At 39.2% G+C, this 17219-nt stretch overlaps 1 protein-coding gene across 4 annotated transcripts in view; it reads right to left on the bottom strand.

Moving 5' to 3' along the window:
- tln2b (talin 2b) overlaps window positions 1-16515 on the bottom strand; it is a 74312-nt gene extending 57797 nt beyond the window's left edge. For all 4 annotated transcript variants that reach the window (XM_069162046.1, XM_069162042.1, XM_069162044.1 and 1 more), the window contains exon 1: window positions 16410-16515. The gene's annotated coding sequence lies outside the window, so the exon portion shown is untranslated. The remainder of the gene's footprint in view (window positions 1-16409) is intronic.
- Between the last annotated feature and the right edge of the window lie 704 nt (window positions 16516-17219).

Genomic DNA, 17219 nt, shown 5'->3' with positions numbered 1-17219 from the left:
GCCAGCCAAAAAACAATACTGTCCTTGGGTGAAATTGCTGCATAAAGAAGCCCACAGCCACCTATCAAGGGTTAGGTTAGTAGATTCTGTTGACCTCAAATTTCTCAGGTGAGAAAGATGACGAACACATTCCAGCTCAGTTTCTGCATATTTATATATTCTAAATTTAGTTTATTAGGTTATTTGAGTCATATAAACTCAAAAATAATGAATTTCAGCAATGTCGTCCTTTACTCTTTGAATAATTATTCTTAGCCAATCTAAAAATAATCTACAGATACCAATTAAAGGTTTGAACACTGAGCAGACTCTCTCTACAGGGTTACCATGTGTCATGATATCCGGGCACACGCAACAGCTTTTAAGGAACATGAAAATCAAACATTCCCCTAACTGTCTGGTATGTAAAATGGTATACACACATTACATTTAGACGTATCAAGCCATGCAACCACACAAATGGCTTATGGCTTAAACAACTGACACTGATGGATTCATTGTTTTCCTTAGAAGTACATTTTATATATATATAAAAAATAAAAAAACTGGTGATTTCTCACAGGCCAGATCGCTTCAAACCTTCAAGTTTATTATTTGATTTGTATAATTAATGTCCAAGAAGCCTGTAGTCAATTTAATATTCATGTAGTAAGAAAACGGAATTGAAAGTGTACATATTTAATTACAATACTTCAGCAAAAACACAAGAACATACTGTGCCATACCAGGAAAGAACAAAGATTGCAAGTTTAAGGCACAATTAGCCATTTTCAGAGTTACTGTGCATAATTACTTGAAACAGCAGTGTCGGAGGTCCTTGGCAGTCACTGCATTCTCGTAACTTTCATAATATTCGGTATTTTTTACAGTGTTAAAATTTTTGCACAAGTGCTCAACCTCAGTAAGGATTTTACCTCATTTGTTTAAAAATAAACAGCAGGTATTTTTGACCAACATCCAGTATATTTCACAGGGGCAGTTATTTTACTCTCTTCAGTCAGAGTGTAATTAAGTCTTTTATTCAGCCTGTTGAGGACAAAGGATTTGACAAAGGACAATGTGACAAGAACAGTCGAGTGTATCTTGTTCAGGAAGAAAAATTATCTTTATGGCTTACGCTGTGCTCATTAAAGATCCATGGAACTGCAATGATTCAGATAAGAGCCGAGCTGTTCTTGGTATGGGCTATATAAAGATACACAAGTTACTTCCTGAAAGAGCTATTAGGGGTTTGATTGATACTAACAAGCAAAAATGGAAGTAGCTACTGACTGACGCCCATTTGGAAACGATCTACAGATCTCACGGTACTGGTGTACACTGCATCCCTTGAACTACACCAATCACTATCTCCAAGTTCTGCAGCTTTCTTTTACCCTATCCTCCAAAAGAGGAAAATGATTTCTGAAAGGTTCACGAACTAGAATTACTGCCTCATGGTTGTTTGCCTCCATCAACCAGTCAAGTAGAAGTTTACACCAATATCTGCCCAGACTCATAATATATATGTACTGAAGAGTTTTGAAGGAATTTGGTCAATGAAGCTGATTCTGATAAAACACAAAGTTGCAGCCATGACAAGTAGACAATGCTTCAATTATGGTTGTTGCTGTAAAAAAAGATAGTAATTCTAAAATGTAGATGCGTCACATCTTCAACTCGACAGCACAAAAGATCTAAACAATCGTCACAGATATTTAGGGGGACACCCAAATGTGAAATTCACAATCCCAGATTGTGTTATGTTATGGCATTGAATAAAAATTGAATAGAAAAAAAATCGAATCACTTCATGCTTGAGTCCAAGTGAATGTTTGTGCCAAAGTTGAAGAAATTCCCTTAAGGTGGTTCTGAAATATCACGCTCACGAGGATGGGACAAACAAACCGAAAAAAATGCCTCTGGGCTGTTGCAGGTGTGGAGGCATAAAAAAAAAGATCTATTTGTGTGTCAATTGTATTATGCGGTGACACACAACTAAGTCCAGAGACGGTATGTGACATTAAGGTTAGTGCAACCTAAAGCTTTCAGGAAAAAAAAAGCTCTTCTCTATTTTGGTATACCTCCACTCAGTGAGCGGTCAATGACACATCCTGAGGGAATGAAAAGGATTCTTGGTGCACGGAGCAGACTCTCCACAGCAGCGATGTTCGCAGAAAAAGATATTTAACCCCTGAGATCTTACAGTGGGGCCACGTTTGCAGTGACATTACACCTCATCACATTCATGTTCTCCAGTCTTTCCGTAAGTTGCATCAAGACCAATACAGTCAACATGAATTTCTGTTGCTTTACTGCAAGAACAGAAAAATAAAACAACTTCTTGCTCGTCATGTTAATCTAATGCTAGACTATTTTTTTTAGTCATGCTGTGCAGTCAGTCCACTACTTATTTCATATTTTGTTTTTATACAGGATACATTTTATAAAACACATTTTCTCCACTAACTTCAGAGAAACCATCCGTCTCAGATCGTTTTGTACAGTATGCACTGAACAGCTTATTTAGAGGCATTGACTATAGGGTGCAAATACTTAATGCAGATGACTATAAATGAAAGTGACTTTGATGTTGAGGATTACCAAACTCTCTTTCATACACCCATCATCTGCTCCTGATTTCTGGCTGATACAAAGTTAATTGCCCACTCAGCTGAACAGATTTTCCAGCACACACATGCAGCAAAACTGACTTTACGTCATGTTTCATGTGTCTATTGTATTGTGTGGTGACACACAATGAATTATGATGATACATTTTACATTTTCACGTGGCTGTCTGTCACCATCTGCACACCAACAGTCATTTTCAGGGCTGCATATTGCTTATTGCTGTCAGTTATGGAATAACCAACTGTATTGCTCAGCAATTCGCCATTGAGTGTCATGCTTTCAGAGACTCACTAATTGGCTCAATGAATTCTGCCACCATAGCACACAACTCATTAATGCTGACACAGACTTCTAATTACTTAAGTGGGGGCACTGGGCAAGCTGATAAATTGAATACTTATTATTTCTGCTTTTTGAGTAACTATAATAACATTTCATTATCTGCACTAAACACAACACCTCCAAAAATTGCACGTTATCCACACCCTATTCAGACTACATGTGATTTTCCCTGACAGCTTTGGGCAATTTATCATGAAATGACAAACGCAGCAGCGGCACAGATCAGGACATGGCAATCATCTGCCACAAAGAGAGCGTGTGGATTTGAACTCCGAGTAAAAAAAAGTACACCAGGTGATAACAAAGAGCTGGGGCATCCAAAGAAACAAAAAAAACTCTTCACACACAGCACATCAAAGAGGTGATTATCTACCTTTGCTAAACATCAGCATTTTATCCTATGCATACTATTTATCCTGATTTCAGTTTATGTTCTCTTCAAAACGGTGTAACAATTACTCGTCTCTTGATCTACTCTGAAGAACAACTGGGCATTATCAGCTTATCATTCCATGCAGCGTTATTCCCTTGGAGATCCATAAAGTTAGTAATTAAAAGAATGAACTGGTCTCCACGAAGATTTAATTGGCTGTTTTGTCTAAAATATTATTTCTACAAACCTATCATCCTGGAATGGGAGAAAATGCGCTCAGTAGTCTCAGGAGCAAAAAAGGAGAAGTGTGCAATACGGATGACAAGCTCCTATTTGAATGTCAAAGATAGGGAATAATTAAACTGTAAATTAATTTGAACGTATTATGTCTTAATTTCCAATTATTCAACTAGTTTTTTGAAATAGTGACAACCCTAGTGGATGAATTGTACATACTAGGTAGGTAGGTAGGTAGGTATATACTTTATTAATCCCCGAGGGGAAATTTTTTACTAGCTTTGGTGACGCAGCTTTTAGATTTTAACATCTGACCCACTGGAAGAGCCTCTGAGGATCTGAGCGCAGCTGAAGGTGTTGAACCTTTTAGATTAGAAATGCAATCATTTTATTTGATCACAAATTATATCGTATTCATGTTTTAAAATGTTCTGTTCACTTTCATCTATTTTCTTTTTTCTCTGTATTCTCATTGCTCTTCACAATTTTTATATTTCATGTGTCAAACTGTTTTACCATGTACATTTGGACTGTTTTTTATCAGCTTGTCAGTCACCTGTAAAGCATTTTGAATTACATTGTTTTTGATTGAGGAGGCAGAGTCAGACTAATAATTTCACCATGTCTTGTTAAATGTAAACGCATATTTAAAGCAATTTAGTGGACTAAAGGTTGAAATTACACGAGGTAAGACACTTTCCAAATGGAGCACATGATTGCAGAGACATAATAGCATCTCTCACTGTGGAAATCAAAGTGAGAGATGGCAGTTTAAAAATAAAAGCCTTAAAGCATTTGCAATATGTAAAACAAGCGATGTGCTCGAAGCAAGACAGCATAGTTTCCAAATCTTAATGTTCAAATGTACTGAAGGCATTCCAAAGCATCTGCTCCAAACTTGACTGGGCGACTGAATTGCATCTGTAAAACACTGCATTCATTAAACAACGCACTTTATTGTGTCATGTAAAGTCAAGAAAAGGTCAAATAATTTATTTGAAAATACACCCATAGTTAGTAAAAGATTTTTTTCATTCTGTCCAGCCTTTTTTTTCGACATTCTATCCCTGACAGGAAAAGATGAGCACAATGGATGAACACATGGTTTTAAAAGGCCGGAAAGCATCCAGGCGGGCAATGAATTGTGCCCTCCTCTGTTCTATAATAACTGGACAACCCATCTATTTCATCGTTGCCTCCCCGCAGATCTCTGACAGGGGTAGCATCATCCGATTCACTGGCAGAGATGCGTGGGAGAGAGACAGAGAGAAAAAACAACAACCTTCAAACCTTCACATCAAGTCTGGGTTAACAAGACAAAAAGTTAAACTCCAACCCTCTGTAGGAAAAGAGAGGAAGCCCTTGGTACTGAGCGCCATCTCTGCTGCTCTCTCCTCAACTTTTGTATCTAATTGTGAGGCTGAGCACACAGCTGTGACGCTGCAGTTGGATACAGATTCTTTAATCTCTCCTTTTATATGACATCGTCATGTAATCTCCATCTAGCTACCCGGGGAGCAGGCAGAGAGGCAGGAAATGAAATCAATGCCGTGTCTCTGCACTGGGTGTTACTTCATTAGCATGGGCACTACAGATGTAGCAGTAAATCTGATTTATGAAAAGGATGACAACAAAAGAACCTCAGATGAAGGGTCCATACCAGATGATAGGGACACCCAATGTCCTGTGTTTTAACACAGCTTTACTAGTGTTTAACAAAGGGCACAGAAAGACAAACAATTTACCCTCTGATGTATAGAATAGTTTCTGTGCTACAGCATTTTAGATCCAAAGTCATGCTGTACAAAATATGATTGACATTTAATTTTCACAGCATATGGGATTTTTATTATGAAAATGAAGAAAATAAAAAGTATATTTACTGAAAGCTGAACAACCAGGTAATATATTACCTCTAATTACTAATAATCACAAGGCATGCATTACATAAAAATCTATTATGATTTAAATTTCATTGTTAATTTGTCACTGTGTTGCTTTTCCTCTCTATGCACAATTTAGATTGTTTAAATTGCACTGGTTGTTGGTGATGATGCTTTACGTATGCCAGAGTAGTTAAGTAAAATGGGTTTAATTGGGTTCGATGCTTATTAGTCACTATCCTTCACAGCATTTAACAGTGTTGGGCATTAGTACTCTCCTCTCCATATCATGGGGCAAGAACAGGTCTATTATTCTAACTGTTTCCCAAGAATATTCCAGTTTGTAATATCCTCTGAATGTATGAATGAAATATACTTACACACACCTTTCAAAACAAAGAAACACAACCACTTAACCAACACCTTGAATTAACGTTTCATTCACAGGACAACAGTGCAACTGTTCGGGGTACATGTGAGCACCAGCTGTGATGGAACCACAACATTAGGAGGTCAATAGGTTAAAGACCTTCTGGAGCGCCGTTATCTAATCCTAGCTATGGAAATGTTATGGAAAAATTAATGACAGAGGCTATACAGTTGCTTGATCATAGGAGAGGCATTGATACACACTCCCCTCCCCATTTCTGGAAAAACAGAGATTCCAAATGATTAGTTGTGCACTCCCGTGGGACTTAGAAGCTAAGGAGGGGGATGTGTAATTCAATTAGTCCCATGGTTCTGCACCAAAGGGAGGCAGACAGACCAATCCATGTCATTGAGATATGCGGGAAGCGCAGGCCTGCTGTATGCAGAAAATATTGGCAGCACATCATGCTCTTGGTCTGAAATAGTCAGTGTCGCTAAAAGACTGCTGGAAAAAAATAAACTCAGGAATCTTTCTACAAGCAACACTGAGCAGTCCCTCCTTAAATACCCTGAGCAATCATGAAAAACCTTATCTATACAAAGAGAGGGTGAATGAGGAGGGTTTCCAGGCTGAGGCTAACAGAGAGCAGAGTGAGCCGCCTTACATGACAAGCCAGCCACATTCTAAGCAATGCCTCTGAGCTTGTGCCATGAGTCGAGGATGCTGTCTCCCACTGAAGTTGCATACAGATCGCCCTTTCAGAGCACAGCCTCCTCCACTGTCTCTTTGTCCCTCCTGCCAGTGGGGAATTTATAAAGCTTCACAGTGCCTCACTCCATGAGATTCCTGTAATTTATGACAGCCTTTTCCCAGGCATAGAGAAATCAAATCAAACTGTAAATATAGTGCATTTTTCCCAGTACGAGCTCTTCACATAGACCATAGATCACAAATAAATGCCAGAGATCCTGACAGTCATTAAATAACAGCATCAATAATCCCACATGTGGCAGCAGTACATTTGATTTTGGATTATGAAAAGGGCAGAAAGCATGGATAATGAATGAGACACACCGGAAAAAAAAACAGAGGAAATGAAAAATTACCAGAGGCGTCAAGCAGCATATCAGCCCGTTCATGCTGTTTTCAAAGGGAGGATAGCCAGTCGTGGTCATTAGTACTAGAGTGACTCTTGACCTCAGAGTGCCACACGCACCTGGCATCATTATATGACACCATCCCCACCAGACTGGAGGAGAGGGTGTCATCTCGAGGGTATAGTCACGTAGGTGTAGCATGTCCACTGCGGGTGTGTAGCAACTCCTCCATTAGCTGCTGGTCCATCAATCTCTGTGTCTATGGAAACTGAAGACTCAATAGCAAACAGCTGCCACATAGTGGACCGGACAGATGGCAGCGGTGGCAAGAAATTAACACCATATCATCTTAAACTTCTACACAGCACCTCAGTTTAGACAAAGAAAAGATTTGTGTCTGCAACTTTAACACTTTTAATATTAGATCTAATAAAAAGGTCTTTCTCAGGCTTCTGACTGTTATCTGAAAATGTTTTTGCATTACATATTTTCTTACAAATATTTGGAACAGCACAATGCATGCAATATATTCACATTTATTGACGTGTGAAAATGGTTTGATGCTTACTTGATTAAAGTGTCTATTCTACAAGAGCCTACTCGTTTAATTAATCTAATTCAGTGATGTATTTTGTCATTAATGTCGAACAATGAATGATTGAAAAGGCAGACAACATGAAAGTCATTTCTTGTGCTAAAACACTTGACATGATTTAATATATTCTCTATATTGTATTCACAGAATATACAGAAAATGGGAAGCCGTATGTGAACTGTCTGTTTACACCAAGCGGCAGCCAACAGTGTTGTCACCCATTGTTTTGTGAACTGCCGTTATGTAGCCTCAAGTTCTGATTTTGGCCATCGCCATCTTGCTAGTTCAGAGTGGTTGGGAACTAGAAGTGACCATATTTGGACGAGCTGGGGAGGAGTGAGTGGTGGATCTGACTCGATCTGATTAAAAAAAAACAACAAGGAAACGAGGCCCCGCCCACCTTTAGAAGAAACCTGACTGCACCCGAGCCCTGTCAATCAAATCGACACACTCCAAAAAAATGCAGCTGATCGAAACTTAATTTCTAATTATTGACAGGATTACTTTCAGAAGGACTGCAACAAAATAAACAAGAGGGAGGGACTTTAACTAACAACACCATAATCATTTCGGGAAAACAATGTATTGACTTTGTATTTCATGAATGAAGTTGAATGGGAGTCTGTGGAACCGTATATTTTTTAGAGCAAACCCCAAGCGGCCCTAATTGGTATTGCAGTTTATTACATTTATTGAATTTCTCATACCCAGAAGCTACGTCCATTTTTATATACAGTCTGTGGTTTGCACACAAGCAAAGCCATGTATACTAGGCCTGTAAGTCATTCTCAAATTCTATTGAATTAGGTACTATGTGTCAGCACAGTGTCCTTGGAGATCCAGATCAACAGCATCCTATTAACTTATGCCAACTGCATTGAGAGAAATATGAAACATATTTCTGGATTTCATTGGGATGTTAACAAATCTACTGTGACGCCAGCAGCACCACAGCAGTTGAAACTGTAAATGTTATTAACGTTCCTTGAAGACTGCGGCTGAATTTGACAAACTTGATGATATTCTCCTAGATGCATTGACATGTCAAAATTAAGAGTGCCAAATCTAACTGTATACTTGAATGAGTCTAGTGTTCATGACTTATAACATGCACAACATGTCCCTTTATAACAAAAAAAAAAAAATCCCTTATAGTTTTTACATCAACTATACTGGTAGCACAGAGGGCAGCCTTTTTTTCCCAGAGGAACTGTTGTCTGACCAGACAACAAAGAACATTAGAGTAAAGGAATCAAAGCTGCTGAGCCATTCCCTTCTCCATGTAGCAACGGCTTTATCCAATTAATATTGCATAGCAAATAAAAAAGCAAATCTTAGAGCTAGAATACTGAGGAAGATGCCTGTGACAACATGGAAGCAGTTGCAGTCGGCTGAGAATGTTTGCCCTATTTATTGCATTTTCGAGATTATGTTTCATCTTACATACAGTAAAACCAGTCTTTTCATGTTGTTCTGTATTGAACAGGCAGGACATCATTGAAACAATGACCGCTTGTTTTGATGATTTTGACAACATGATTCAGAGCTGTGGATTCAATTTAATAATGCTTCTATAAATAACATAATCATTGTGCTGAGTCACTGTTTTACCCCTTTGTACATGTTCACCAGCAGGAAACCAGTGTCACAACTAAATAGCTATAGAGAGGAAACAAGAGAGCATATTGGAAAGGAAACAATCAAATCGGTAATGTACACACGATATGACGGGTTATTTTTGTGGACTGTACCAACAGTTCCTAAAGCATGGACTCTCTTTCCTTCTAATCTATACAGGTCAGGTGATGTGAGAGCTACTATTTTACAAGAGATGAATGTGTGCTAGCTTTTGCTCATTATCACACTGTACAATATTACAATGATTCTGTTAAAAACAAAATCACACAAGATCCAGAAGGTGTTCCTGAAGGTTTAATCCAGCTCCCCAACATATTAAACTAAACCAGAATTAAATGTCATGCAATGTCACAAACAGGCCAAGATATATGGATATAATGATGTTAAAAAAAGACATACTGAAAGACAATTGTAATCTGCTTTAGAGGGATGTTGATTCCTCCCCATGTTAGTGGCTGCTGACATAGTTCCAGGAAATTGAACACAAACTCAGTCGTTTCAAATCAAATCAATCATCGGTTCCATTTGCCAGACAATTCGTGTTCTGAAGAAAGTCAACATTTATATTCAGCTCTTGTTCAGCTCAAGGAACAACAGCGCACTAACAAATAAGGTTACAATATAAAACATCAGAATTTTGTATAATTAATGCCTGCCTTGAATTAAAATCTCCTCATTTGCTAAAGATGTTGTACCATCAGGCCAGGTGTACAAATTCCCACAGCAGTAATTTAGGAATTATGTTGCACTTGACCGAGAGGATCAGCATAACAACAAAGGTTGTAACAATACATTATGAGGTCAGAGTACTGTAGCTGTTATGAAATTAACGGATGTCAGAGATTTCTTTAAGGGATATAGTTCACTGTGGGAGCCTTGTAAAATGTTTGTGTTACAGTATGTCTTCTCAGTGCTTCATGCTGCATTTTAGTAGAGTTAGTCAAATTATACAGTCATTAGTTACTCAGACTGAGTTTAATTTAACCATTTTTTTAACCATACATTAAAAAAAAAAAAAAATCAACTAATCAAAAAAATATTTCTTATGACTCCTAGCCTAGTTCATTTTAGTGAAGCCAAGTAAGTGATTTTTGGGAGGTATTAATAATTTCAGGTCAAATTCACACCTCAAAAGTTGCTGTATGCATTCCTGACTCAGCTTCAACATTCCATCTCAAAAAACAGAGCAATGAATGTAAACCTAGATATTGTCTTCCACTGAGGGTAACCAAAAAAATCTCTGAAGGTCACTGTACTGCTGATGAGCTGAATATACAAGGCTACAGTAACACAATCACTGACAATGTACAGCTTCTGGCTGCTAAATACACTTCCGCTAGGCTAATATTAAATAATTTTGACACGAGTGTGTCAGAGCAGTCCACAGTTCTTCTTTGAGGAGAACTGAGGTGCTGACACTACACAGCCCTGAGCCAGGAGAGAGAGAGAGAGAGAGAGAGAGAGAGAGCGAGAGAGAGAGAGAGAGAGAGAGAGAGAGAGAGAGCTTGGTCAGCAACCCTCTCAGCCTGCAGAGGATCAGAACAGAGGATAGCAGTAATTTCGGTGCTGCTCTTCAGACAGGGCAGTCCTTTCCCCCAGGCAGTCACAAAAACAGCCTGACAGCTGCTATGCACACAAAGACCCTGGCAGCCCACAATTAACCTTGATGTGAAACCACTGCCTCATCAATGCTCCCTTAAAACAAGATTTCCAACTCCATTCAACAGCAATATCATTTCATTAATTTCATCTGTCTCTTTTTTCATCTCACTCACCTTGAATTCTGTGTACAGATCTGGATGCCTGTCTTAGAGCTGCTTAGATAAGTTGTCTCTAACTTGTCCCTGATCATCTGACTGAGATGCGAAGTCTTGCTGTATTTTTTTCCCCCCACTCGGCACAGCTGCACGATGCTGCACCTGCCGTACGTCAGAGTCTGTGAGAGTATGCCACTAATGTGCTTTCTTTGAGGTGACCATGGAAAACATAACCAAAGCAGAATAATAACTACATCACATAAAAAAAAAAAACTCTGAACAAATAAACTGGATTGTATTTAAAGAAGTAATTACAGTTGGCAATATTATTATTTGGCTGCCATTCAGAAAACTGAAAAGAAGAAGGAGAAGAAGAAGAATTTAATATCCTTCATATTCTTTTGAGTGTAACTTCAAACATACTTCTCACAAAGAAAAGTTTTTGGCAAAAGATGCTCGGCGCTCCAGCAGTGTGCCCACAATAGAGTAAAGAGAAGTTAGGCAGGTTACAACAAAGTGGCTATTCAGTATTTATTGGGCACACAAACCCATTATAACTTAACAAAGGTAACCAGGTGATAAACTGTCTGAAGCAGCAGTTTGCTCTGGAAGAACAAAGAGAAAAATACTGACATAAACACAGTAACACACAAATGCAATGAAATCCCAAATGCACTGTGTTCACTTAGTAGACAAAAGAGCATTAGTTCAGGCACTCTCCCCTTTTCAGACAAGGCTATATATATCACATGATCTTTAGCACAGCTATCACATGATCTTTGCCAGTGATAATCAGTTTGCTTAAAGTAGAGTGGGTCATGTTCTTACACATTCCAGTGTTCCTCTGTAAAGCCACAGCAAAGATGTTTTACTTTAAACTACAGAGATTCTGTGTGTATCTGCAGCAGTAATACTTTTGCCAGCAAAATCAAGTCTTAGTCATTGCACACCTATTAAATGTCACCTTACAAGTACAAACTGAAGGCTAGATGAGTCAATCACACAATTTTCACAACAGCAAATTGTTTAAAATTGTACCACAAATACTCAGAAAAGCACTCACTGCTGAATTAAACTTGAACAAAATAGCCAAAACTCAAAATACACACACGCCTAAAGCGATTAGGTAGAAGAATATCAATTACCTTTTGATTTTCAAATATTTATGTATAAAAGCAGCCAAAGGTAAGTTGACAGTTATTTACATAAGCTGACAGCTGGTGCTCAGGAAACCCTTAGATCACACGTCTTTTCTTTTATGCCACTAACCCAATCGGGGACCATGCACTGTGTGCATGACAGTGAAGTCAAACCTGCTATGTGCTGCTTCAAACTGCCATCTAATTTGACCTGCTGATGAGGAAGAGCCACAGGCTGTGCTGTGACTGCCACTGACCTGAACTGCACCATGCCAGCATCTACTGACCCACTTCTTTAGTATGCTTACGCATCACTGGTACAGCTACAGCAGTTTAGACTGCATGTACAGTAAATAGTTGGTATGCACTGTATCAGCCATCACTGCCAACCTTGTGTGGATCATGTTCAATATAGTGCCATTTCACCTACTGCTGGTTTGTTTTAATAGATGTTGTGATGTCCAACTTATGTCTGCTCAGTTGATCTGATCACAAAAGGGAGGTAAGAAATCCTGATGAACTGCAGTCTGCCTTTCAACCCGAAGTCAAAAATGAAAACCAAAAAATGTATATTAGTGTACATGTGAATCATTGTGCAAATTAAAAACAATAAAATAAAACCATATTAAAATACAACACATTGCCGGATCAACAACTGAGTGACCTGTGGATGTGCTGATTCTAAATGTAATTATGTAAAGTCCATTATTACCAAAGTGTGCAGCCAATTTAATCTGATCCCATACAATCTTTAATTAAAAGTGAGATCAACCTTACTTTAAATCTGGAAGCAAATTGGGAGTCTGGTCAAGCGTTGACTGATAAAAAAAAACAAAAAATCATCTGCATTATGGCTTTCTTATCGACTGCCTGTGACATTCATCTATTGGGAAAAATACAATAAATTATGATTTCAGATTGATGCACTTGTGGAGGTGTGAGAATGGCAGCCAGTTTTTACATCCACTACTTGTTCTATAGAAACAGATCTGGAGCCAGGCCAGGCCCTAAAGAGGCTCTGATCACAGAGACAGCGAGAGAAAACATAGGGGCGATCTATTTCCCTAGTAAACACAGAACACAAAGGCTGGGTCACAGCGACAGCATGGGGTGTGTTTTAGTTTCCACCTCCTACACACTCATGCATTATGGTTGAACAATCACACTCTCCAGTGACCCTCAAAACCTTTACTTCCCACCCTCCGACTGAACATTTCCTGGGGAATTCCGACCAGGAATGTATTTTTGATGACAGAGCAACTGCAACAGCTGAGAGGAAAATCACTTTCTAATGAACAGAACGTAAATACAGTTGAGGCCTTGGCTTTAGCGACTGCTTGTTTTCAACACTTTACTTTTTTTTTTTAAATGCTAACTTGGGAATGCATGACCTTGTTATTGTGATTTATGGAGCAGTTTGAGGATTGCATATTTCTTCCTGGATTGCAGAAATTTGAAAGAACACGGACTAAAAGCCATTCATGAGTGCATGCAGTTCATTTGAAGACCATGTTTGACACATGTGGTTCCCAGGAAATTAGGCAACGAATTGAAAGTGTGAACTAAAGTTGCTGCCTCAGAGATACTACTAATAGCTTCCCATAATACAAATCACTGGGGTAATGGCCTCTTCAGTAGCTGGCATTAAGTGGGAAAAAGCACCATATAATAGTGCTTGGCTTTAATTACCACTGCCAAGTGAAATTTTACTATTTAATATTTTAAAAGCCTATATAGGAGAAAGTATGAAACCTGTGTGGGATCAACAAAACTGTGCTACTTTTTGTTTTTCAAATTTAAAGGTTTTCTTATATGTTTTGGCACAAGCTCACAAAGTGGCCAACACTGCTTCTATAACCTTGGATCTTGTGAATAGCATCTCGTGTTTTGTTTGATGGAGCAGTCAGTTGCCGCTGGCAGATGCGTGCTGCATGTGAGCTTGTGACATTGGTGGTCCGGTGATCTAATTATATCTGCGTACTGTGTTGTAGAGAACAGTACAGAACTCACTGAGAAGGTCTCTTCTTCTGTATCAAAACCTGGCAAGCAAAAGGGCCCATGTATTGTGAACCAACAGGTGCAACTGCAGAGATTTAGTATTTCCACAAAATGAGATATCGAAAGGCACAATGTTATTTGCTCTTACTGCTGCAAACATTGTGTCCATCTAGGGGCAGCAGAACAAACACATTAATGCACACACAATGAGCAAATCTGTTATGGCTAGTCGACACATAAACACATTAATCCTACTGACAATCCAGCTCAGTTCCATTATATGAAAAAAAGGTATTTACAATTTGTAAAGCCTTTACAGCACTAGTAATCTGGAGATTATTTTCTTTTGGCACATTTTGGCAATCTGCCATTCAACAACCTCCTTTTCTATACACTATAAGGGATGCATGTGTTCCGCTTACTTTACTCTTTAAGAAAATATGCAGCTACATATTCCAGGGTCCACAGAAATGGGCGAGCAGTCATCCTTATAATAGCATAGACTATAGATAAAGTACTTAAGACAATTAAAATATGTTGGCATTAAGGGTAATCGTCAACATTTCTGATCAATTTGAATTGTTTCAGTATTTCCCTAAAGGTACAGCCACTGACTAAGACCTTGATTGATCACAATTGAAACAGACTTCAGAATCAAAACACAAGTTTTGATGTCTGATGTCTCCACCTGTCAACATCCAACCTATTGAGCTTTAGGACACAGTGTACACACTTTTCAGAAAGATCAAACAGCATTTATCTGTCTACTATATACATTTTAAAGTAAGACCAAGAGATCCCATGTAGATACAAAGTCAAAGAGCAACACAAAACATGCTGTAAAATCAAGGAATGTTTGCATAGTTTGCATGAGTGGTGATTTACACACTGCAAATACATGGTTGGCAGATGCTTTTATCCTACACTTATGGTGCCTTACAGTACCATAGGGAGTGCACTTTTAGGATGGGTGCTACCAGCTGGAATCAAGCCCCTAGCACTGATGCCTTCCTGTATAAAACCATCCAGGATCACAGCTGCCTGCATCATGCTGAGGCAGCTCAACCTTTCTAATTACATCACTCAGGTAAAACATGTCACTCTCCAGTTTTGCCCCCCCCCCCCCCCCCCCCCCCACCACCACCACACACACACACACACACACACACATATCTCGAGTATCCTTGAACTGACCCTAAATATCAAAGATGCCTCTCATAGTAAACACTTAGCTTATCATTACTGTAAAAGGGTGGGGTGGAATTTTTTTCAAACACTTTCTCATAGCAGCCAAAAGCTTCTTCAGAAGACAAGTAAGTCAAAAGAAGTCGACATGCAGCTAATGTGGTTGGCTATAGTGAGTCAGTCCGACACTAATACATTTGTTCCACAACCTAAAACCCTTTATGGTAAGATACGTTTACTCTCTGACCTATTCACCCCAGCCATTGTGTTGAAGAAACATTTACACCCACATGTCATACAGCTCCAAAAATATCTCTCTCCAGCACATAAGCTTCTGTATGAGGCCGCCTGGCTTCATAGACATGCCCTTCACTCAGAGGATGCACAGCCTCTGTGCTGGCATCTTGGAGAAAATAAGGGCGATGTGCACTCTGACCTCTGCAATCAGGCAGGGGAATTTTCCCTCTGGAATATATCAAATATCAGATTTGTATAACAGTGGGGAAAAGCATATCGGGGCTCGCAAGCGTTAACATACTGAGCATTATCCTCTTCCCTACATTTTTTTTTTTTGGCCTACTGTAAATCACCAGTGGTTACATCCCTGCATGCGCACTACAGTCTCACACCGTCAATGTCAGCTTTGATGTTGAGCCGATCCAGATAACATTCAGGTCAAGTCTAAGTTACTGTACAACACATTTCCTTGCAGAGCAGCGAGGATGCTGGAGCTGGAGCAGCATTAGTTTTCTATTTAGCCTACTTCTGAGCACGAAATTTGGCTTGCCTAAATATTTAACATGTAGCAACAACGCCAAACAAGTAGGTCAGTCAAATATTCATCTTATCTGTCAATGTCAAAATTTCCGTCACATACGAAGCGAAGAAATAGATTGGGCAGTCTTATGATAACGCATCAGATGAAGCAAATCGACTGATGTCAAATCCAAAGAAGAGCAAGGAGACGGCAGAGTGGAAAACATCACACTAATCATCTGAAAAAGGTCGTCTGCAGGCAAGTCCATATGAAATGTTGTCAGCGCTTCTGCTGAGCCAACACCGAGCGGTAAGCCTCCCCAGTAGTGAGACCTTTTGGGAGACAGCACCTTAAACAAGCAGCGCCAGGGTTTAAAACGCACCGGATGACATCTTATGAACAAAAAAATGAAGGCGAAATCCTACCTGATGTCTCTCACTCGTTAACGCATGCGAGCTGACTTGGACGTAGGCGAGGCGACACACACCGCAAGCGGGTCAGCTCAGCCAGCCAGCCTGCCTACCTCCTCCACGGCATCAAGCCCCTCCTCGTTTATCGTACAGTGGAGAGAGATGGGAGAGTGAAAAAAAAAAAAAAAATGAAAAAAAAAAAAAAGAACGAAAAACGACCACATATCTGTCCGCCGCAAAAAGGAAGCGGCGTCACACTCACGCATAGTGCCTGATGATTAGAAACATATAGCCAGATCAAGATAGATTTAAAGCCTCGTGTGTGGGTTATTGATTCAGATGTGTAATCCTGAAGGATAAAAATGAATCTGACAACCATGTAATGCATGCGTGCGTAGGGATGAACGCACGAAAGATTTGAATGACTGAGTTCTCTTATTTTGAAAATGCTTTGAATTTGTTCAGTGAAGTGCACCTGCCAAAAGCATGTTAGAAGACCCAACCATCGGCGTACGAGAAGTCCACATTTTATCCCAAAATCACTGACATGGTATTCAAAGTCTACATTTGACGATAACAGAGCACCATGCAGTAGATGTCAAACATCTGGAGAGCGTATCTTGAGATTTGAAAGGAATGCGGGGTTACACAGAGGCCTTTATTCAGATGAATGATGAATCCATAATAAATATATTTTAAGAGATACATTTATAAGGATTTGTTGCAAATCTATTGAATCATTTTAGATATAGGTTATTTAATGTATCGATCACAATAACGCCCCCCTCTCAACCGTTGTTTTCTAATCATATACTGCCCTCTAAT

This window comes from Embiotoca jacksoni, unplaced genomic scaffold (genome assembly GCF_022577435.1).
Source record: "Embiotoca jacksoni isolate LCO1_2020_lvr unplaced genomic scaffold, fEmbJac1.0.p SCAF_3, whole genome shotgun sequence".
NCBI classification, from domain to species: Eukaryota; Metazoa; Chordata; class Actinopteri; family Embiotocidae; genus Embiotoca; species Embiotoca jacksoni.
The sequence above is the reverse complement of the archived record's forward strand: the minus strand, read 5'-3'. Positions and strand labels throughout refer to the sequence as shown.